Source organism: Zalophus californianus, chromosome 14 (assembly GCF_009762305.2).
Source record: "Zalophus californianus isolate mZalCal1 chromosome 14, mZalCal1.pri.v2, whole genome shotgun sequence".
Taxonomy (NCBI): Eukaryota; Metazoa; Chordata; class Mammalia; order Carnivora; family Otariidae; genus Zalophus; species Zalophus californianus.
Window position 1 is genome coordinate 70,180,123 of NC_045608.1, and position 24,210 is coordinate 70,204,332.

The window sequence follows — 24,210 nt, forward strand, 5'->3', positions numbered from 1 at the left end:
GGCAGAAAATTATCATAATAAGTACTTAAAGTTATGATGTCTAAAAAGTGACTGTTGCCCACATAGATGAAGTGCTTTGTGCAGTGTACAACCAATGCAACTGTATGTGTGAGATCCAGTTACCTTATGAATACATATGCAGGATGACATCAATATATATATGTAAAAAGGTATTTATAGAAACATTATTTGTAATAGCAAAAAATTGTTGCAGATGTCCATCAGCAGGGGACAGGTTAAATAAATATATTAGGGTACCTTTATACAATGGAATACTAGGGAGTAGTATAAAAAAATAGAGTAGGCCTATGTATGCTGATTCAAAGAGATATTTGAGGTATATTATTAAGTGAAAAAAGTAAGGTACAGAGAATATATTAATAATTCAATGTATGTGAATGTCTTTTGAGAAAAAATTGGCTGTATCAGCAATTTTTTCTCAAAAGACATTTTTTTCTCAAAATACATTCAAGAAATCATTAACAGGAGTCTTCTAGGAGAAGAGTAACCGGGCAAGAGAGAAAGCTTTTAGTTCAAATGTATACTTTTCTGCATTGTTTGAATTTTCTTACCAAAAGCATTTATTACTTTCAGATTAAAAAAGCAACAGGGATAATCAGACTAGAAAGTTACTAATCTTTTTTTTCTTGCATTTTTAACCACCAAAGAAATCTAAAAAAATTTTTTTTTATATTTTTTTAAAATTGGAGTTAGTTAACATACAGTGTAGTACTGGTTTCAGGAGTAGGATTTAGGGATTCATCCCTTACATATAACACTGGGTGCTATCCCAACAAGTGCCCTCCTTAGCCCTCCAGCAACCCTGTTTGTTTTCTATATTTAAGAGTCTTATGGTTTGCCTCTCTGTTTTTATCTTATTTTAAGAAATGTTTTTTAATTGCTGTGCACATCTCCCTACAGAATACATTAAAAAAATAAACTGCGGTTTCTTGGATTTTGGTTGTTTGGGAGGTTTTTTGTTTGTTGTTGGTGGTGGTGGTGGTGGGTTTTTTTTTATTGTAGTTGTTGTTTTTTGGTTTTGTTTGTTTCTAGCAAAGGGGCTGAGGAGGGGAAGGAGGAAGGCTGGTGGAGAAGCAGGGAAACAGAGCCCTCTCCGTGCCCTTGCTCTCTAAGGGCCCTTCCACCTTTCAGTTGTTTGAAATTTGTTTCTATTAGACAACTAATATATTTAATCATAGAACAAGAGTATCATGAATCTCATCTTCTTTTATTGATTCAGGTCCAGTTGAGTGTAAACTCAGTGCTTCCAGAGTTGCCCAGGGATCTGTTAGAAAGCTACTCATCATGTGCTTCCTTCATCATATGGGACTAAGTGGGGGTAGAATAATGAGATTAACTGTCTTTCTCGCTTTGGTTTTGATCCCTAGAGAAAAGAGAATTCTAGGTTTCTATTTGTTCCTGAAATTTTAAACCTATTAGAATAAAAGTAAAGCTGAATTCATTATCACAAATTTTATGTTAAGAATCTACTCCCCCAAATGAATATTGATTTAGGCTGCACATACATTATTCTTAAAAAAAAAAGGATGAAAAGGAAGATTTTGTCTTTGATGAGCAGAAATAACATTTAATATAATTAAGTAACATAGCAATCTCAAGTCTAACAATACAGTGACTTTGATATCTTAAAAAAAAAGAACTATTTGTATTTCTTAAGGAAAAAATTCCTTTCAGGAACAGATGTAGGAGGAGAGCACACTGAAATGTTATAAATTTTACAGAATATTTCTTACTTTGGGGCTTTGTATTTTGAATCATGCATTTGTTCCAGTGTCAAGGGTACCAGACCTTGATTCTGATTACAAGTTATACATATTTTGATGATAAGTTACACACGTTCTTGTTTCTCTACACGTTGGGAAATAGGTCTTAAATACTGAGCTGATTCCAGGGCAAGGTCTTCTCTTATTACTGATGTAAGAAATACCCTTTTATACCTTGCTGAGTTTCTGTTTGGAGATTGATTATTTAGAGCCCCAGTAATTATTTGTTTACCATGTTTGCCTTGGTTGCCCTGTGTCACTAACCAAGTATTTATTCATTCAATAAATATTGAGATTTATTGAGAGTCTCCTCAGTGCCAGGCTCTCAGCCCAACGCTAGTGCATAAGGGAATGTAAAGGTAACTATACAGATAAAAATATATGATCCCTGCCCTCAGAGAGGTCACAAGCTGCCAGGCCATGGGCTCTTATGTCCAATGTCCATTATGATGTTTGTTCAGTACAATCAGGGCCAGGGCTAAGGGAAGGGGAGAGAGATGTGGGTCAAAATTTTGGGAGACTCTCCCTCTCGGGTGTATGCAGATGCAGGTGGGCACCTGAGAGGGAGGGCCTCAGCAAATTTTGAGCTCTAGGGCTCCTGGTTTCACCCTTGTCTGGCCTGCCAGCCCTATAGCCTGGCCACCTGGCCGCCTGACCCTCCCACCTGGCCGCCTGACCTTCCCATCTGGCCGCCTGACCTTCCCACATAGCCGCCTCTTCTCTTCCGCTGCCCTTCTCCCAACTTACTGACACAGTCGCCCTCAACTCAGCTCATTTCACCTCCCTGAACATGTCTACCCTCAGGGTCTGTTTTTCATGCCTAGTGCTATGCAACCCTTCCTCTAAGCCATGCCGGTCTGGTTCAAACCCCACACGGAAAGTCTGCCCCAGACCCAAGAACCTGATACATTTCTTCCCACGCACGTGCACTCCCACTATGGCCTTTATCACTGACCAATTTGTATTCCAATTATTACATAGGAACCCACCTCCCCAACCCTGGGTTGTGAGCCTTTGTGGAGTGTCACTCCAAACCTGTGGCACCCTGCACAGTGTTTACACAGGGTGGGTTAGGCCCTAGTCCCCTCAGGCAGCTAGAACAAGTGACCACAGACTTGGGGGGGATGCTTAACAACAAACATACATTTTGCACAATTCTGGAGGCTGGAAGTCCAAGATCAAGGCGCCAGGGGATGCAGTGTCTGGTGAGGGCTGGCTTCCTGGTTTGCGGACGGCTGTCTTGCGGTGTGCTCACATAGGGGAGGGCAGAGGGAGCGCGCTCTGGCCTGTCTCTTCTTGCAAAGGCACGAATCCTAATTCTGACCGCTCCGCTCTCAGGACCTCATCACCTCCCAAAGGCATTTAGGGATAGGGTTTCAACATAGGAATTCGGGGGGGGGGGGAGAGGGGGGCGGAACACAAACACTCAGTCCATAGCGTGGGCTTTTAACAAATGATTCCCCCATTTATCTGAATCTTTACAATCTTCAGCACGTTTTTTGGTGTTTCTTTTACTTTAACAAAAGCCAGCATTGGTTGGAGGCATTCATGATACTCAAATTTAACTCTACAGAAGCAAAATAGGAATTACAATGAGTTCGTTTGCTTAAAAAAAAAAAAAGGCCTTTTTTTTTTTTTTGGTATTTCCCAGCAGCTAATCAAACGCAACAGTAGCTTAAGTAAATGGACATTTAATTTTTTTAAAAGATTTTATTTATTTATTTGACAGAGAGAGACACAGCGAGAGAGGGAACACAAGCAGGGGAGTGGGGGAGGGAGAAGCAGGCTTTCCGCTGAGCGGGGAGCCCGATGTGGGGCTCGATCCCAGGACCCTGGGATCATGACCTGAGCTGAAGGCAGATGCTTAACGACTGAGCCACCCCGGCGCCCAGACGTTTTAGCGCTAATTTCATTTGTGTGTAGGGAGGCCTGGGGCAGCGGGGGGCGGGGGGGGGGGGGAGAGTGGTTACATTGTTATGACAATAGGCTTTCTCTTCACCGCATGCAAGATAGTCACTGGGTAAAGACCTACACAGCCACTTCTTGGGCAACAGCGCTTCTGAATGGCTTCTGATAGTGGATTACACTGGGCACCTGGCTCAAGTCGGGCAACTCGATGACAGCAAGATCTTCTCTTTACTGAGCATGATAGTGTGGCGTAGGATAGAACTGGACATGGCCAATTTTATAAGCAGCGTTCCCCATGTATTACTAAGGCACACCACTTCATCAGGGTAGGAAACTGTAACCCTCCACACACACACACACACACACACACACACACACACACACACACACACACACAGTGGTCATCTAAGTGTACAGATATGATGGTGTCCTGGAGGAGTTAGTGGCCTGGGACCCTTAGCATAATTTTACTCGTGGCATTTGCTTTATACAAGGCCGTGGAAGAGATTCTCTATCAAAACTAACCCAGTATCAACCCCACCCTGAGCATCTGTGAAATCCATTTTGGAACTTATTTAATGGCTGAAGGTTGAATTTGCCCAATCATTGGAACTAGGGAGTAGCCATTCACTTTTCTTGCTGTTTCCTAGAAAGGACCTGTTGTATGCGACATTTGTCTTCATGGTGTGATTTGCCAAAGCAGCTTAGAGTTATAGCAACTCCGGTAAAATATTTCAAGTAAACAAATTCAAAATACTGAATGGAAAATCCTCACCTTTCTTGGAAGATTTTAGCAAAGCCCTTTGTGATGTGTCTCTTCTACTTCCTCCTTGCACATGCAGGCATCACCCGCCTCTACCTCAAACGTGTAAAAATCAGAATGAGCACCGCATGCTAAATATAGAACACAGCAGGGTTTTCTGGTCCACGGTGACTTTACTGCTACAATCCAGATAGTCACTATCAACCAGGAACATTTCAAACTTGGAAGTCCTGGCAAACATTCAGGAGATGTGACTTGAAAGGCAGCGATGTTGTAGCTGGAGGGTAAATGAAGAGAAACTCACACTGCTCAGTGTCTGGGCTTCTGGATAGCTGGGCAAATACTGAAATTCTGTCAGATCAATGAGATTTTAAAATTAGTTAATGGGGAGTTAGTTGCGTTAAAGGAAATATAAATGAAGAATCATCGATTCTTATCTGCTTCTAAGTTTTGACTTTAGGGCTTTCTAAAAGTACAGAGGTTCCACAAAAAATAAAAACAGAATGACTATATGATCCAACAATTTCATATCTGGGTATTTATCTGAAGGAAAAAGGAAACCCTGCCATTTGCAACAACATGGATGGACCTTAAGGCCATGATGCCAAGTAAAAAAAAAAATCAGACAGAGAAAGACAAATACTGTATCCTTTTGCTTCTATGCAGAATCTGAAAAAATAGACTCATAGAAACAGAGACAGAGTGGTGGTTGCCAGAGGTGGGAGGGGGGGAGGCTAGGGAAAACAGGTGAAGGTAGTGAAAAAAAGAGCATTTTATGATTCATGAAAATTATAAGAAACTCAAATTTCAGTGTCCACAAATAAAGTTGGATTGGAACACCAAATAATCAATCAAGCCAGGTAGCCAGGCAGCCAGGCAGCCAGCTAGATTCCCTAAATACAGACCTGGACCACAGAGAAAGTGATGAGTGATGAAGGGGTATCCGTACAGATGTTACTCATTTGAACCGGTAATGGTAGAAAGAAGAATGGCTCACCCTCTGTCTTGGATGTTGTCTCTGCCACCACACATTCTATTATTCTTTGCCTCAGTGGGTTCAGAACCCAAAGTTAGGATTATCATGAAATTACCAGATTGAGAGTGAATGCCGGGTACAGATCAACTGCCACCACATAACGCATCCCAACTGTTGCTAATTTGTTCTTGGAAATCTCCTACAAAGAAGGTTTGCAAAAATTCCAGAATTGCCTTGCTTCAACCTTGAGCATGTGTTTCTTTGTAATATTGTCCCTTCATTGGTTTGGGTTGAGTGAACAATTTTGAGGAAAATTTTTGAATGCATACCTTGGACATAATGTGATTTATATGCATTCGTATACCATATAGATGAAAGATGAAGCCTCTGCTGTTGAGAAGTTTTTTATAGATTCAAGAATCAAAATGAATTTCTCTGACTTCATTCTCTGTGCACTTCACATTATCCCTCAAAGTGACTCCAACTAATCCTCCAGAATCTTCCAGAACTTTTCAAGATCAAGTTCAGGATCCTCATACTGATGACCAAAACTTTCCAGGCTCTGCCTCATTTTCTCTCTCCAAACTTATCTCCATGGCCTGTTTTCCGCACTCATTCCATCTCTCCCCGGACCTACTCCTACTCTGGGCAGCCTGGGCTCTCCCCATCGCGCTAATCGCATTTGTTTGGTTCAACCTCCCTGTCATGGTTCATTCATTAAAGATCATCATCACAATGGCACCAGTCAACAAGGCTTTATGTAAGAGATGGTTCTAGAGGATGAAAGCCGATTTTAAAGATTTCCTGTGGTGTCCTGAGCTAATTAGCTTCTGTCTCTTCACTTTAGACATGCTCATTTTTATCCAGATAGTATACTTTTGTATGTAGTAAAACTTAATTGACGCTCATAATTTGGAACTTACGGAGACAAGGGTGAATCTGAAGTTTGACTTTTACCATTGACAAATAGCAGCAATTAATATACAAGCAAATTTAATGGGAGGGGGTTAAATATCTTAAAAGCTCAAATATTTTTTGAGCACCTTCAAGTATGTCTGGTATACCCTTTACCAAAAAACAACCGGTGTACTATTAAGAAACAAATCTTATCTATTTATTAAAGCAAGATTCATAAGATAATCTGCTAAGACTTTTATTACCTTCATTGAAGTATACTGTAAGTACTTCTTTTTTTTTTAAGATTTTATTTATTTGACAGAGAGTGACACAGAGAGAGAGGGAACGGCAAGCGGGGGGAGTGGGAGAGGGAGAAGCAGGCTTCCCGCCGAGCAGGGACCCTGATGCAGGGCTCATGACCTGAGATGAATGCAGACGCTTAACGACTGAGCCACCCAGGCGCCCCACATTACATAATTCTAAGTAATCAAAATCCATTTCCTTTACATTTTTTTAATTGAACTTTTTCCTCTAATTCAGATCCCCTTCAATTTAGTACAAAATGAATAAAATTTTATTCATTTGGAGATCATTAAAATAATTCTCTATACCTAATTCCTGGCTCTAAAATTTTCTGTGTGACCTTGGGCCAGTTATTTTAGTAGCTGTAAAGCTCAGGTTGATCATTCATGAAATAGAAAAAATAATACCTCTTGTGAGATTTGTGAGGATTACACGTGAAGACATGTGGTGTAGAGCCAGGCCAGTGGCAAACACAGTAAACACTGGTTCCTTTTTCCATGAGTCTTTTGTTTTTTCACTGTGCATTTTAGTGATTCCTAAAGGATGACCTGTGTGTAGTTTTGGATTGATCTGTGGGCATAAACGAATTACTTTTACAAATCCCAAATTCCCTTATTAGCATTTCATTAAAATAAATACAACTTTTCTCCATTTGTTCTGCTAAGTGTTTTTGATAGGACTAAGAAGGTCTGGTCATTGATGTATCCCTTATCGATAGGCCACATAAATTAGGAATGCTTTTAGCTGTAAGTAACGCTATATCCAATCCTCTGTGTCTGGAACAAACAAGGATTATTTTTGTTTCATTTTGTTTGTTTTGCATAACACAAACATTCAGATAGGGGTTATTAGCATTGGTTCAGTGGTTAAGGTGTGCCATCAAGGACCTCAGTCCATTTCATTTTTGTACTTACTCTGCCATTGTCATTACACCAGTCCTTCATCTGCTTGTCTGGGCCTGTGACCACATCTCCACGTATCATTCCGCATCCAAGGTTGGATGAATGGGAAAGAGTGGCACCAGCCACATCTTTCTTTTCATCAGAGAAACAAAATCCTTACCAGAAGAGCCTCAGCATACTTCCTCTATCTATTTTTGGCCCAAACTAGTCACACGGACACTTCTTTCAACTGCAACAGAGGCAAGAAAGTCAAGTATCTGGAAAGGAAAGATGGATTACATAATTTTCTTAGGCCAAAAAATAAATCATCAACAGGACCAAGGCAGATCATCCCCAGGAACAACATCAAGAATTTTTTGAGCAAAGAAGGAGAGGGGTAGATATGACATTGGTAACAGGGTCTGATGCGTGGTCATGTGTAGGGCTGTGAAGCGTTGCTCCCTGCCTTTTGTTACCCATATCTTTCGTCAGGTATAGACCTCTCAGACACATCTAATCATTAAGATGAAACTTGTATAAATCTCAAACTTTTGCTATGTTTGCTTTATCTATTAAAAAAAAAACACAATTCCTTAAAGGGAGAAAGCTGGATTAGATGATTTCTTGGGATTTCTCACAGATCTGAGACCTATGATTCAAAATTCCATAAAAGAACTGTAAGTGTATTGTGTATGCTTCTTATATAAGAATAGTTGTGGGGCACCTGGGTGGCTCAGTCGGTTAAACCTCCCGATTCTTGATTTCAGCTCAGGTCATGATCTCAGGGTCATGAGATTGAGCCCAGAGTCCAGCTCTGCACTCATCTGCACCCAGAGGGGAGTCTGCTTGAGATTCTCCCTCTGCGCCCCCCGCCACCCACATGCACACATGTGCACTCTTTCTTAAATAAATAAATCTTTCAAAAAAAGAATACTTGTACCATGACCTCATTCTGACCTTATCCAAGTTAGGATCAGTTAGAATTTCAACTCTCTTTTTGCAGCTTATTTTTCTTCAGTAAATTAACTAATCTGTATTTTTTCCTATTGATACCTTTACAACCAATCTGAACTAGCATCATTCAATGATTCCACAAACATATACAAAGCACTTAGTGTCCCACTCCGAGAATATAAAGATGGAGAAGAAACCATTGTTTGTCCACCAACAGTTTATAATATGGGACAGAGACAGATTTGTAAGCCAATAATGTAGAAGGAAGAGGATTTCACAGGTGCTATGAGAGAAATGATAGATGTGAAAGGGAAAGGCAGGAATGGTCAGCTCTTGGTGGGGTAGAGTCAAAACTCTACGACTATGAGTCATTAACATCAATCAGAGACCTTCTCCAGAACCAGCATTTTCTGGATCGATACTATTTTCAGGGGGTTCATTCAGATGTTAACAACTGCATAAGTTATAAGCTTTTTAATTAAAGGTTTGTTGGTAGGGGACAGTCTTTCCGTTTTCAAGGATGACAGATTTGTTGTTCATCATTCCTGTCATGATCTATTTTGTGGGAAGACAGACAAGGGAAAAAAATTTATTTCCCAGTTTCCTGGGATATTTCCTGGGAAATCACTCACTTTTTTTTTTTTTTTTTGCTTATTGGACATTTGGCTCCTGCGACATACACTCGCATATGACACTAGGAAGTGAGGAGACATCTCCTTGTGATCATCAGCATCTGAACTCACCCTTTCAACTTTTAGCTCAATGAAGATGAGATTAGAAATTCAGTAACTTTAGGGGCACCTGGGTGGCTCAGTCAGGTAAGTGTCTGCCTTCGGCTCAGGTCATGATCCTGGAGTCCTGGGATTGAGTCCCGCATCAGGCTCCCTGCTCAGTAGGGAGTCTGCTTTTCCCTCTGCCCTTCACCCTGCTCATGCTCGCTCGCTCTCTCTCAGATAAATAAATAAAATCCTAAAAAAAAATTCAGTAACTTCATGTAGCAACTAGTATTTTTCCAAACTGCAGATTGTGACTCATTAAGAGGTCACAAAATCGATTCAGTGGGTCTTAAAAAAGGTAGAATATATACATATAAAACAGAACATATCAGAATGCACTTCACCTAGTAAGACAAGCTTATGTTGCAGTTGTGGTGGGGGTGTGTGTATTGAGCCACAACATAAAATAGATTTCTTACTGTCTCCCAGTGAGAAAGTTAAAGACGCTGAACTATACTCCAGGCCCCATGAAGGCACTTGTTAGCTATCTAACAAGTCTTTGTTGAATTGAACTGATTTGTATGGATTTGAATTGAACTGATTTGTGTATTTACTCAACAAATACTTTAAGATTAAATGTGTACACTACATCGACTGTTGCAAACCCTCATTTAAATTTTGTGAAAATGCAGGACATCAGTAGGCTCTCAAAGGTTAATCAGATTCCATAAATGTTCTTCTTTAGGGATAAATTATTCCATTTACTGGGGGCACCTGGGTGGCTCAGTTGGTTAAGCATCAGATTCTTGATCTCAGTTCAGGTCTTGATCTCAGCTCAGATCTTGAATTCAAGCCCCATGGTGGGCTCCACGTTGAGCTCCATGCTGGGCGTGGAGCCTACTTAAAAAAAAAAAAAAAAATTATTCCTTTTACTGGGACAACCTCATAATCTTTAATCTGGCTTAACCCCCGCCTGCTGTATAAAATAGACCCTAAATTCTCCAAATGATAGTCAAAAAAGATCTTATGAAAACAGGAGGTGCAAGGGGCCTTAGCAAACAGAGCCTTCAGATCCTCATCAGTTCAAACCCTTCCATCAAGATCAATCAGGGCCAGTCTGCACAATGTCCTTGCCCCAGGCATAGATGATGTCACAGATTCCCGTCCCCAGTGCTCCTTTTTCAGGCCTTGGGTGCTGAGTGCTTACCTTTTCTGGCTACAATGACTTCCCACCCCACCAGAACTGCCCTCAGAGACTTTGCTCTTTCTGGAAGCCACACCCTCACTGTCCCTCTGTGGGCAGAGCCCCCGCTGCCCAGAGCCATCACGGTTCTCAGTGCTCAAGATGAGCCCCAAAGGGTCCTGTGCTGTGCCCAGGAGACTACAGCTTGCCAGATCTGGGCCCAGCACCATCTACTCTTCCATCTCCCTGCCTGCCTGTGGTAGATCCTTCTGCAGGTTCCCGAGTCCTCTGCCTGCCTTGGACAAGGAGGCCACCTTGTGGCAGAGGCATCAAGTGTTAAGAATGCAGTGCCAACTAAGACATAGCTTCTGACCTGACTGCCACCCGGCAGAGGGCATGGCACTGTAATGATCCATAGATATGTGAGCAACCACGGGGTTGGGCAAGACTCTCAGAGCCTCTCCCATCCTCCCCGCTCCAAAAGAGGTACACACCTGTGCCCCACCATAAGGGACCAGGGTTCTAAGGTTTCACAGCTTCTGCCACAGCCTGTGTGAGTGCTTGCTGGAGCAGGGGCTTATCACATCCCCACTCTGCCCCTGAACGTCATATCACCATAAGCCCTGAAGCTTGGCTCAGTTAGCCTTAGACCGTTGCATTCCTGAACTCTCGGGCCCCCTGGCACACAAGCAATGAGTGGATGCTTTCACAGTAAACAATCAACACTCTGAAAATCATCTTTTCATATGTCCTAAACCAGATCCACCTTACACTGAAGGTTAGTGGATCTATATGGGTGTATCTCAGCCTCGTTCCCAATCAAACCCTTGGCTGTGGGCTGGTTCTCCTTGCTCCACTCTGCCTCAACTTCCCCAGACCCCCGGAGTCCCGGGGACCTCTGTGCCTGTCTCTCATGTGAGCTCACTCCCATCTTGAGTCAGGAAAACCGCATCCCAGTCAACAGGCAGTCGCGGGAGAACTGTCCAAGGAAACACAGCTTGCCCTTTCTTCCATCCCTTATAAATCCTCTCCAGAGACTCATCACTGTGTATGTTGCCTGGTTTGTTTTGTGGAGAGTCCAGGCCTTCAAGCGAGGAGAGCAGAGAGCAGGAGAAGTGGTGGCTTCCATGGAATGGAACGCCTGAGGCTGCTACCAGGAAAGAATCTGCAGAAGGGTCCGTTTGGGTCCCCTTGGTCCCAAATCCAAACATCCCAGCAGTCCAGTGTCTGTTTCTCAGGGCAACGCAGAGTTCCAGAACCTCAGTGTGGACCACTCATGGATGAAGCCGCACAAAAATATTCTAGATGAAATAGAATCACTGAAACTCCCTTAAGGAGCTCCTCTTCAGAAAGTGAAGAGGATATTTTTGATCATTCCTGTGTGATCTGGAAGATCAATTACACTGCAGAATTTTCTTCTAATTAAAAAATTCAGCAACTGGCAAGGATTTTTTAAGCTGTCAGTTGTCTGGTTTTGGGCACTGCAGCAAAATGGTTAAAAACTTGTCCTTGGAATCTAATCTGGGGTCAAATCCCAGCTTTGTCACTTAACATCCCATCACTCTTGGAGCCTCAGTTTCCCTGTCTATAAAATAGGGACTATACCACAGCCTGCCTTGTTGGGCTGTAATGAGGACTGATTGAGCTGACCTATGCTAAGCACTGGCACCTAGGAAACAATATATGTTAAGTATTGTTGTTACTGTTAGTAGCACTTATGAGAACTGATGGAAGAGTTGGACAAGGTAATTAAGACTGAGACAAGTGATACAGAGTATACAGAGCTGGGTTCTTACTTCAGATATTCCCATGTATTCTACTTATTTGCTTGTCCACACGACAATACATTAGAGTCACAGAACTGTGCACAGGGGAAAGAACATGCAATTCACACCCCTTTCTTATTCCTGAGCGATTTGGGCAAATTACTTAACCCCGTTGAGCCTCCACTCACTCAACTCTGAAATGGAGTAATACTAATTAACTTTAAAAGGCCTCATCTTGCCCCCACCTCTCAGGGGCTGGCAGCCCCTCCCTTGGGCACTAACAACTCTCTTACCCAGTGGGAGCTCTCATCACATTGTACCATGTGTCTCCTCCACAAGAGTATAAAATGAGTCTGTTTTGTTTGTTTTCAATCTCTGGGATTTCCTGTACCCCTTGGACACAGGTGGTCTTCAGAAAAGGCTTGTTAGATGATGGAATGAAAGAATAACTGAAAATGGCAGAAACACAGAGTTGGTCGGAAAAATGAAATTCCTCTGTTACTCACGTTCCAGGGGGCAACCTTAGCAGCTGTACTATAAGCGAACTCTGTTGTATGCTGAGGTTTTCTCACTGTAGCAGATGCAATTTGGTTTCCGTTCACCCGTCTTCGTGCTAAGTGGTATTTTGATGCGGTCCACCAGATCCCTAGGTCCTCTGGGTTCTGTGGTATCTAACCTTGCTTCTAAACACTCTTCTCAACGGAAATCTTTCCCCAAATTACTATACAGATAACATATGTGTGTGGGGGGCTCCAATTGGGCGGGGACAAGCACCGTGGGCAGTGAAAGAATTTACCCAAGGCAGAACAAAAAAAGATCAAAGTTTGCTGACTACATCACAAGGGAGCAGCAGGTGGCACAGCTAAGGAGAGACTGTGTGTGATAGGGCAGTGGTGAGGGGCCACAGTTAGGGGTGGAGTGAGGGAAGTATAGGAACCTATGGAATTTTCCCTTCCATGGTAACTGTGCGTGGTCGTAAGTAGCCCTTTGGTTACTTAGGGCCTCTGGCTATTTCAAGGTAGGTCACTTACTGAGCCTATTTGCGTTCAGCTGGGTGGTCGTTGGGGGGGACCCTGTGCCTTGCTCAAGTTTCTATAGGTCAAGCCTGTTGCCTAAAAGCGGCCTCTACAACATAGTCACACACAAAAAATCGCAAGTCCTGGGCGCCTGGGTGGCTCAGATGGTTAAGCATCTGCCTTCGGCTCAGGTCATGATCCCAGGGTCCTGGGATCGAGTCCCGCATCGGGCCTCCTGCTCCTTGGGAGCCTGCTTCTCTCTCTCTCCCTCCCTCTGTCTCTCATGAATAAATAAAGAAAATCTTTAAAAAAAAAAAAAAAAAAGAATCTCTAAAAAAAAAAAAAAAAATCGCAAGTCCAAATAAGCTAAACAAAAAATAAACCTAAAACACTCCAAATCCTACCACCAAAGAATTCTTGTTAACATTTTGGATGTAGCCTTCTGATTTTTTTTTAACAGCTTTCTTGAGATATAATAAACATATGGTATTAGCTTGCTAGGGCAATATATTAGTCAGGGTTCTCCAGAGAAACAGAAACAACAGGTGTGTGTGTGTGTGTGTGTGTGTGTGTGTGCACAGAAAGGGAGAGAAATTGATTGATTGATTGATTTTAAGGAATTGGCTCACATGACTGTGGAGGTGCAAGTCCAAAATCTGCAGAGTTGACAAGTGGGCTGGAGACCCAGGGAAGAGTTACAACCAAAAGGCAGTCTACTGGCAGAATTCCTTCTCCCTCAAAGGAGGTCAGTCTTTGTTCCCCTCAGGCTTTCATTGGAAGAGGACCACCCACACCAGGGTGGGTACTCAAAGCCCAATGATTTAAAAGTTAATCTCATCCAAAAAACACCTTCCCAGAAATGTTCAAAATAACATTTGACCAAATATAAAGGCATTGTTGTCCAGTCAAGCTGATACATAAAAGTAACCACTGCAGGTACCACACATACATAGCAAGGTACCACAGACTGGATAGCTTTTTTTTTTCTTTTTTAAGATTTTATTTATTTATTTGAGAGAGCATGAAAAGTGAGAGAGATCAGAGAGGGAAGGGGGGAAACAGACTTGCTGCTGAGTGGAGAGCCCGAGGAGAGTGGGGGGCTCGATCCCAGGACCCTGAGATCACAACCCGAGCCTAAATCATGAGTTAGTTGTTGGGTGAGCACCCAACTGAGCCACCCAGGTGCCCCTAAGACTGGGTAGCTTTAACAACTGAAATTTATTTTTTCACAATTCTGGAGGGTGCAAGTCCAAGATCAAGGTGTTAGCAGAATTTGTTTCTTCAGAGGCCTCTCTCCTGGCCTTGAAGATGGCTGTTTTCCTGTGTCTTCACTTGGTCTTCCCTTTGTGGGTGTCTGTGTCCTAATCTCTTCCGTGTGTGTGTGTGTGTGTCCTGATCTCTTCTTATAAGGACACTGGTCATATCGGATTAGGGCCCGTCCTCAGGATGTCATTTTAACTAAATTGCCCCTCTAAAGATTCTATCTCCAAATACAGTCACATTCTGAAAGTACTGGCCGTTAAGGACTCAGCATATGCATTTTGACAGGGACATAATTCAGCCCATAACACGTACCATAAAATTCACTTACTTGAAGTGTACAATTCAATGTTTTTAACATATTCAGAGTTGTACAACCATTACCAAAATCAAATTTAGAACATTTTCATCACCCCCAAAAGAAATCCCATACCCATTCACAGTCATTCCCCCACTCCCTGCCACCAGCAGAGGGAGGATCTAAAGGTCTCTTCATAATTAAGGACATTGAAACCCAGAGATTAGTGCAAGGCTAGAATCCAGCTGAAAAACCAAAGGGCTTCCTCCAGGTAGGAATTTGAGATACTGTTAGACAGTCACTTGCTCAGTTATACTAATTTTTTTAAGTGCCAAAGTAAGAATATCCCCAAGAATGTTTCCATCTGTCAATAAATCTCATGGCTGAACCAACTGTATGATTGTGCTGCTAGATATTTGCTTCTTCTATTCTAGTTCATCAGCATGTTACCTGATATTTTAGCATAATGTTTATTATCCCTGAGTAGTAGGTGCAGAATGCCCTTCTCAGAGAGTGAAGAGCTATCCAAGTCAAAAGTGTTAGCTTTTCACCCATATACTTAAGGTTTAGCTCCTAACACGAATGTCAGCAAATAACTAGGATATAAATTGTTCAGAAATGCCTCCACAATATCCCCACTTGGAAGAGACAAACCTACTCGTTTTATTTACATTATTTAGAAAAGACAATGTGAAATGTCAAGACAAAGTATGTCATGGGTTATATGGTTCTTGGGTTGAAAAAACAAAACACAAGGAGAAGGGGATTTCCTTTCTAGTTATGTGAGTCCCTAAATTGCTGGTTACTTTTGACTGTTTAGTTACTCTTACTTACTTTCACTAAGGTGACTTCAAGCACAGTGTTCAGCAGCTACCTTCAAACTTCTAGCGCCATAAATTTCAAGCATTATCACTGTGCAGTTTGAAGATGCCCATCCAGTACACGACTGTTCTATAAAATAAATAAACAAAACAAATTAGTAAAGTTAATTCTGGGGTGGTAGGGTTTTCCAAAACAGAAAGCATTATAGGAGACAAAAGTTACAAGCTACGGAAAACACTGTTCACAGCTCAATGTGGTGGGGTAGACTCTGGTAAAAGTGAAAGTGAGTGCCTTTCAACCAAGCTAATGTCTTTTTTGTGGAACCTAGTTTACTAGATTTAAGGGCCTCAAAAAAATTAGGAATAATGTATTCTGCATTGTCATAAAAGCAGCTATGGTTTTTTTTTGTCCTTCTTTAACTATTTTAGAACATTTAAGACACATCAAAGGGTTATAGGATTACATAGTAAACCTAGAATCGCCTGTGGTTTGAAGGCTGAGCGGAGCCCAATTATCAGAGTCAAATGCCTACCGGTGAGAGAGAAGTATCATCACACTCTGGCTTTACTTGGCAGTGTGAGGATATTCCAGGCCTAAAATCTGGGAACAGGCCCAATATCTCTTCAGTCAAAAGTCAGAGCATGGTCAAAGTTATTGTTACAGCCCTGTTCCAACTCATGGGCCTTCTGGCTTGACAAGACAGTACACACCCAAATTTCCAGCTCTTCATGTCCAAGAATAGAACTAGAGACGTGAACCACCCTCATTCTAGAAAGAGACATGGATGCTGCAAAGTTACCTGCCTCCCTCCACCCGGGCTGTATGCCTCTCCTGCCAGCCAAAACAAATGCATACCTTGTCGACTCCTGACCGAGGCAGTCCAAAAGAATAATGCACAGTCTACAAAGATCATTTTGCTTCTCTATGATGCAATTACCTATTACTAATAAGATTAAAAAAAAGAAGCTACCATTAACAGCATGGATTGGCTTTCAGAAGAATTCACTGACGTACAGGATCCTGAAAGTACAGCCAGATTCACACCCAGGAGAAGCAAGCAGTAGTAGGACCCAAACAGGTGGAGCAAGGTGGAGGCTTGCTTCCCAACTCCTCTGTCTTGTCTAATGCTATCACCAGTTCTCAGTCACTTAAAATTCCAAAACTTGGGGCATCTTTGACTCACTCTTCTTGTCTCCCTTTTCCCCTAAGTCATCAATTTCTAGGCACTATTTCCTTGAAAAGTCTCATGTCCCCCCTTCTGTCCTCAGCCAGGGCAGGTGCTCAGTTATCACATGCTGATTATGACAACCCTTACCCTTGGGTCCTCTCCATCCCATCTGCTTCATACATCACTCACAGATGTCCCTGAAATGCCATCTTCACTGAGTCATTCCTCAGTGCAAACACATAGAATGCCAGCCCTCTGGCACCTCCAACATCATCTATAACCCACCGCTGAGATTTCTCCATTAGACTTTCACCTCCTAGATGACAAGGATGGTCTTACTGATCCCCATTGTAAACTGGCACAGTGTGTAACACAGAGGAGGCAAGAAGTAAATTCCAACCAAATGAACCAACAAACTTTGAAGCCCATGAAACAGGTTATATTACCCATTTCAAAATAATTACTAGGGCAGACTAGTTAATGAGTGGTATGAATGTTTTGCTTTTGTACAGGTGAGAAAGCACGGGAAGGGCATTTTGACAGGTCAAGGCTTTGCCTAATCTTGTGAGCTCTTGAGATCTTCCTTGAGTACAGAACAATAAAGCACAGTTATTTCATGAGTAGTTATAAATAGCAGCACAGGGGCACCTGGGTGGCTCAGTCGTTAAGCATCTGCCTTCCGCTCAGGTCATGATCCCAGCATCCTGGGATTGAGCCCCACATTGGGCTCCCTGCTCGGTGGGAAGCCTGCTTCTCCCTCTCCCACTCCCCCTGCTTGTGTTCCCTCTCTTTGTCAAATAAATAAAATCTTAAAAAATAAATAAATAAATAGCACACTCAGAGGAATCAATGTCAAAAATTTCTTAAAGTTTACTATACATAATTTGAGGTTATTATAAATACCCCATCTGATAAGAGCTCATTGACTTAATTTTTTTTTTATCATGAGCGCTTACACACAGATCAGAAACACTATAAATAGGGCTACTTGAAAATATAAAAACACAAGGACAAGTGACTTTGGGCAAGCCACTGGCTGTTTCTGAGCCGCAGATTCCTCATGTGTAAAATGAGAATTCAACAACAAACCCTCTGCTCCTTAAAGCAGCAAGTTTATTAGTTTGAGCATTTAGTCTTAAGATTTCATAGGCCAGTAAAATTCCCTTGTCTCTAGTGTTTTTCTATGGACTCTTCATAAGGTTAAGAGCCTTTTATTTTGACAAGGAAGAAGTTTTTTTATTTTTAATACCCCCATCCTACCAACTATTACCATCATGTCATTTTAACTTGCCATTTTAAGACCAGCAATTTAATCTCTGGATAGAAGATAATCCTTGTGCTTAATACCAAATTCATTGCAGCCTCCATATTTTTCTCATTCCACCACAGACTAGGGACAACTTTGTCACAGACTGATATCTGTTGTCATCCAGACTTACCACTTTGATTCCTCTGTGTAACCCAGGTTATAATAAATCCAACTTCCCCAACTGCAACATAGGGATATGAGTAAATCCACCATTTTACCATCCGTAAGGATGATAAAATCTAAAATTTCAGCATTGGAAGGTATATTAAATAGAAGTAAGGGTAATTGGGTCCATCTATCCATCAGAAAGATATTTACATTCTTTGTACTACATCGCCATCAGATAGTTATCCAAACTGACAGCTGACAACTAGGCAGTTCTCTGCTTGTGCTATGCTTTAAAATGCTTATTTTAAAATAAGCATTTTAAAGTTTCCCTTTTACAAATCCCTTATCGGTGATTTATCCACTCTGAAATGAGACTGAGAAACATGAATGTGGCTAAGTGTATACATTTGACATAACACAGATAAAATGCCCTATTTTTGCATGTTTACATTGTCTCCATTTTTCGAAGGCTCAACGCAAACGTCCCCTCCTCCAGGAAGTCTTCCCCATCTCTCCTGTCAGAAACAAATCTCTTGAACTTCCTCCACAGTGTTCAACCATGTCTTATGGTACTACTTTCCAGTTTCTTCTACGTTTGTGTTATGGTAAAATATGTGAAAGTCTTATTTCCTCTATTTGATTGCTAAGTTCTTGGTGTCAAGAACTATGTCTTTGAATGTTCATGTAAAGCCAAACACATTTAGCAGAGTTTCCTGCAGGAAACAGATTCTCTATAAATTGAGGGAAGAATGAAGCAAAGGAAGAAGGAAAAGAAGTCTTTTATATACAGGAGAGGCCTTCCTACATGGAAAAGACCTTTAAGGGAATATTCAAGACAAAGGGAAAATGAAAATAAAAGTGATCTGAGTTAAAAGCCAACCCATCAATGAAAGGAATTACGTCTAAACAAACAAGGAGCAGAGGGTGGGGTTGGGGTTGGGGTGGGGGGCAGAGGGGCCTGTCTGGGAACATGTTACCGTTATGGGTGATACTTTATAGCCTGACTTTCCTTCTTCCCTCACCTGTCACTCTCCAGTCCACTTGATGAATGAGTACTTGCTGCCCTTAAAGAAGTCAGAGGTAGCAATATGCAATAACCACAGGCAGGCTTAAACTCTAACAAGACAGATTAATTCCTTCCCTAGAATGTAAGCACCATCTCTCTGAGAGCAATCAACTGACTGAAGCAGAAACTTTTCTCCACTGCAAATGCACAGATTTGTTCCTACAACTAAATCACTGGAACATCTTGTTCAGCCAAATTACTTCTTTATCAAGGAAACCTATGCCAGTATTCATGATGCCAGGCTGTTCCTCCCCAACCTGGGACACTGTCTTGACAAATCAACTTAGCCTGAGTCAGCAGGGGCATTGGGCAAACCCTCTGTCTCTGATTGGTTGAGAAGTCATGTCACTCACGTAATGCTCCTCCGACCACCACTCCCAACCCAGAGCTTATTTTCCTTTGTCCCTAGTTTGGTTTCAACCACTGAGCCCATCAGTCCAGGTCTGGCTCCCCATGACTAGACTGTCCTCCTGGAGCCAGCACCTCAAACTCAAGTTGTCCGTAATGGAACCCCATCACCTCTTCACAAATCAAGTATGCTCTTCTTCCTGGTTTCTCAGTCCTTGCTAAACCTACCTATGCCCAGGTCAGGAAGTCTCATAGATCTTTCTATGACCCAGCCCCCAAGGCTCTTTCTTTCCTGGGCTTACTCAGAGGCTGGAATCTCCTCTCATCTTTGCTGCAAACTCCAGGGATGAAGCCAGGGTTCCCCTCCTCATTCCAGGGTCGTCACCAAAGCCAAAATTAAGCCAAAGAAAACTGAATCATTTTTCCTAGGAAGGGTTTTATAGCTACTCCCATGGCACAGGAGACATTAGTTCACTGTAAGTAAACAACACATAGTTTATAGAATTCAAAAGGTCATAGCCTAAAGGGGCTTCCAGTCTCTGTTTCCAAAAGCAAAGCTCCCCAGACCTCACCATTCTCCTTCCTTCCAGCTTGACCTTCAGCCCAGGATTGTGCAAGAACAGATGAGCTGCCCTCTCTCAAGCAGGCGGTTTGTATTTCTAAGACTCTCCTGTTTCTGGGACTCTGCTTGACCAAAAAAGATCACTTCTCATTTTCTTAACATCTTTTTTTTTTTAAACCAACTAGTCTTAAAACTTTAGAATAACTCTTCCCTCTTTCTCTCAAAATTGTAAGGCTCTATTCTCTATCCCTTCCTTTCTGTTCCCATCCCATTGTCCTGGGTTTGGCCCTCTTCATGGTTTAACTAGTCTAGGCTCTCACTCTACCCTCTTAACTGGTCACCTGATTTCTGGTATCACTCTAGAAGGATACTTCTAAAGCACACTTTGATCATATCACTACTCTTACTGCCTCCCCCAAATTTCCAGTAACTCTCTATTGCTCATAGAGCAGAGACAAAATTACTTAGCATGGTAGTCAAAGCTTCCACGTTTGCTCCCAACCTGCCAGTCTAGTCTTACAGTCTCATACTCTAAATTCCTGCCAATGGAACAAGCTCTAAGATTTTAAACCACCTCTGTGTGGAATGCATGTCTACCTATTAAAACGCTAGCAATCATCCACACAAAAACCTGCATGCGGATGTTTACAGCAGCTTTATTCATAATTGCCCAAACTTGGAAGGAACCAAGACATTCTTCAGTAGGTGACTGGGTAAATAAACTGGTACATCCAGACAATGGAACACTATCTAGCACTAAAAAGAAATGAACTATCAAGCCATGAAAAGCATGGAGGAAACTAAAACGCACGTTACTAAGTGAAAGAAGCCAATCTGAAAAGGCCACATGCTGTATGATTCCAACTTTGGAAACCATAAAAAGATCAGTGCTTGCCAAGATTGGGGGGGTGGGGCGAGCAGGATGAATAGGCAAGAGCACAGAGAATTTTTAGGGCAGCAAAAATACTCTGTATGGTACTATAATGGGGGATACATGTTATTTATTGTCTGAGTCCATAGAATGTCCACACCAAGCATGAACCCTAACGTAAACTATGGATCTCGGGTGCTGGTGATGTGTCGATATAGATGTAGGCTCATTGACCGTAACAAGTGTACCACGCTGGGGGACAAAGTTGATAACGGCGGAGACTGTGCAGGTGAAGGGATTGGCATATATGGGAACTCTTTGTACCTTCCTCTCAATTTTGCTGTGAACCTAAAACTGCTCTTTTTTTTTTTTTTTAAGATTTTATTTATTTGAGAGAGAGCACAAGTGGGGAGAAGAGGGAGGAGCAGGCTCTCTGCTGAGCAGGGAGCCCAATGCGGGGCTCGATCCCAGGACCCTGGGATCATGACCCGAGCCGGAGGTAGACGCTTAACCAACTCAGCCACCCTAAAACTGTTCTAAAAAAATAAAGTCTATTAAAAACAAACAAGAACCTTTAGCTCTCTTTCAAGGCTCAGATAAAATGACACCTGCTACACAAACCTTCCTAACATTTTCCTGTCTGAAACGCTCTCCCTGGACTCCATGGGCCATGGCACTCCCACACGCCTCCTCCCGAGCACTTGTCACCTTTCACTTAGTATTACAGTAATTGGTATATGCATTCTATCTTCTCTGCCAAATATAAACTCCAAGAGGTCAAGGAAAGTGTATTGACTTTTATATCCCTTTCAATGCCTCACACATTCCCCTATATACATTTACTTAATATTTGTTAAATCCATCAATACACTATTGGTGATTTTAGTCAACAACTTTTTGTTGATAGGTAGATAGCCTCAACTTCAACTTACCACCTTTTTTAATTTATGTACATTTTGCCAGGAAATTACGTTAATCATTTCTAATGTAATCATACTCTCAGTCCAGAGGTTAATCCATATGGGGATGAATTTTAATCACAAATCCAAGTGAGTTCTAGTCCAGATACCCGGGTAGTGCCTACTGAACACTCCTACGTGAAGAACCAACTCCTTTGTATTCTTTTCTTTTCTTTTTTCCTTTGCACTCCTTGTGTGTCGGGGGGGGGAAGGAAACCAGACGGGTGAGGAACACAGTCAAAGTCCCCAGCAAATGAGGGCAGAGATTAGATATAGAACATTGCAAAGTTGAGGGAACGGTTTGTGTTGAGTCCCCGGGGTATGATTCTCTTGAGTAGTTGGTGAGTCATCCATGAAGGTGCTGATTAATACACAATGAGATTTGGTCAGCTTTGCACACACAATGCCACAGAGAGCTAGTTCGTGGGCAGGTGGCCGGCCTGTCAGTGTGGTAGGTGGAAGGGTGAGTTCCGGCGCAACCGTCAAGCCAGCTGGCCTTGCCCACTGTGGGTCCTCAGGGGACTCATTCACTCACTTGTCCAAGTCTCACTGCACCTCTAGAGAATGGTAAGGACATCAGACTTAGGGAACCATAAGGCTCTTTCTAGCTCTAAGGCTGTGATTTGTAGGCATTCATTCACTCAGTGAGTAGACATTCTGAGTGAGTACCTCTGTTGCATCTCTGGGAGGTAAAAAAAAAAAAAAAAAAAAAGAGCCTGGAGCCCAAATGGGGAAGGAAAAACTAACACACCTGAAAAAGAAAATTAATATCTAGGTTGGGAATAAAATAGGAAAAGAATAAAACGAAGTCAACTCATGGAGAGTCTGGGGAGTCAGGCTGTGAAATCCTACCTTGACGTAGGAAAGGGATAAAGGAGGGAGAAGAGGAGAGAGAAGACCGGACTTTGGATTTTACAGAACCTCCCTTATCTCCTCTGAGCCTTACAGTAAGTACCCTAGCAGTTGGGTTAGACACAGGGACAATGAGCAGGTTCACTAGAGGTGAAGAAAATATTTCAGGACCCCCAACAATAACGTCCCAGCTACAAATCTTGATAGGGGATAGATTCTAGGCCCCCTTCTGGACTAATAGGTTCCAGAAATTCATACTGGCTTTTCACTAGCCCTGGTGAAAACTGGTTTTTCACTGCACCTCCCCAGATTCCAGCAAAGAACCTAAAATGAAAGAAGTAACATGTTTGCTAGACTCTTGATTTGAAGTTCACCGCTTCCTTCCACGACCCTGACAGGGGGGCATAACATGATAACAGTGCTGTTTTTGAGAGATAAGTTAGGCAGCCATTTGTAAGAATGATGAGCACTGGAAGAGGAGGGAGACAAAAACGTGACCAGTTAGCAGGGATGACAATTCGTAAGGGCCGGGGAAGGCATTGTAAAGAGCAGGGATGGGGTCTTTCTTGGTGATGTATTCAATGTAGGGGGTGAAGGAAAAATCGTATTCAGGTTCCATTGTTATCTATTGAGCATTTATTAGATTTCTAACTATAAACACTTGGGTGCTTTCACATGCCCATTTAATTTGGTCTTCAGAGCAACCAGGCAGAGATAAGTTCTATAAGAGACGCCGAGAGAATCACTTTCGGTCTCTGGCTAATAAGTGCCAGGGCAGAATTTGAATGCAGCTGTCCTAACCCCCAGTCCCATGTTTCCTTCATGACACTATGGATCTAGAGAGATGTGGCATTTACAGAAATGGCAGTTGAGAGGAGTGGCCCACGGAGGGAAGTATGCTGTGTTTGATGTTGGACCCACAAATATGAGCCATACTGACACACCCATCAGGTTAGAGATGTTCTCTACTGACTTGGCTCAGTCTGGCCTTCCATCCCAACTCATAAACACAGCCCCCCTACAGGGCCTGTGACCTCTGGTGCATTTCTCCCCCTGGATCGTACCGATCCTACCATCTCAGACAAATGCTCCGCCCCCCCACCCCGCTTTCTGCCTGTGACTCCCCAGGCTCCCCGGCTTCCAGTTCTCTCAAACCCATTACAAACACCTTTGACCTTTTGGAAATATCAGCCCCTTGATCTTTTTCTTTTCTTTCAACCTTTTATTAGTTCTTCCAGGTTTCTCCACCTCCCCAAACCACCCTAGACTCTGTGGCCGATCATCTAAAGCACCTCTGATTCCCCTGCACCCCTTCCTTCTGTAGCATTTCTCAGACAACACCCCAAGCTTGGCTCAGTATTATCGTCCACCTTCATGCGTAGCTAGTTGCCAGAGGAAAATTTCTCAGTCTTGCAGAGAATGCTTACAGATCTGTGGTCT

The 24,210-nt window shown here is 42.4% G+C and overlaps 2 long non-coding RNA genes across 3 annotated transcripts in view; both read right to left on the bottom strand.

Annotated features, from left to right (window-relative positions):
- Positions 1-3,604: 3,604 nt before the first annotated feature.
- On the bottom strand, positions 3,605-8,339 carry LOC113913114. Its single transcript, XR_003517098.2, has 3 exons — positions 7,546-8,339; positions 7,039-7,201; positions 3,605-4,806 (listed from the first exon to the last, which is right to left on the bottom strand). It is a non-coding gene; the product is annotated as an uncharacterized LOC113913114 (long non-coding RNA).
- Positions 8,340-8,412: 73 nt separating this feature from the next.
- LOC113913113 overlaps positions 8,413-24,210 on the bottom strand; it is a 31,490-nt gene continuing 15,692 nt past the window's right edge. For both annotated transcript variants that reach the window (XR_003517097.2, XR_003517096.2), the window contains 2 exons: positions 15,540-15,656; positions 8,413-10,079 (listed from right to left, as the gene is read on the bottom strand). This is a non-coding gene — a long non-coding RNA (uncharacterized LOC113913113). The remainder of the gene's footprint in view (positions 10,080-15,539; positions 15,657-24,210) is intronic.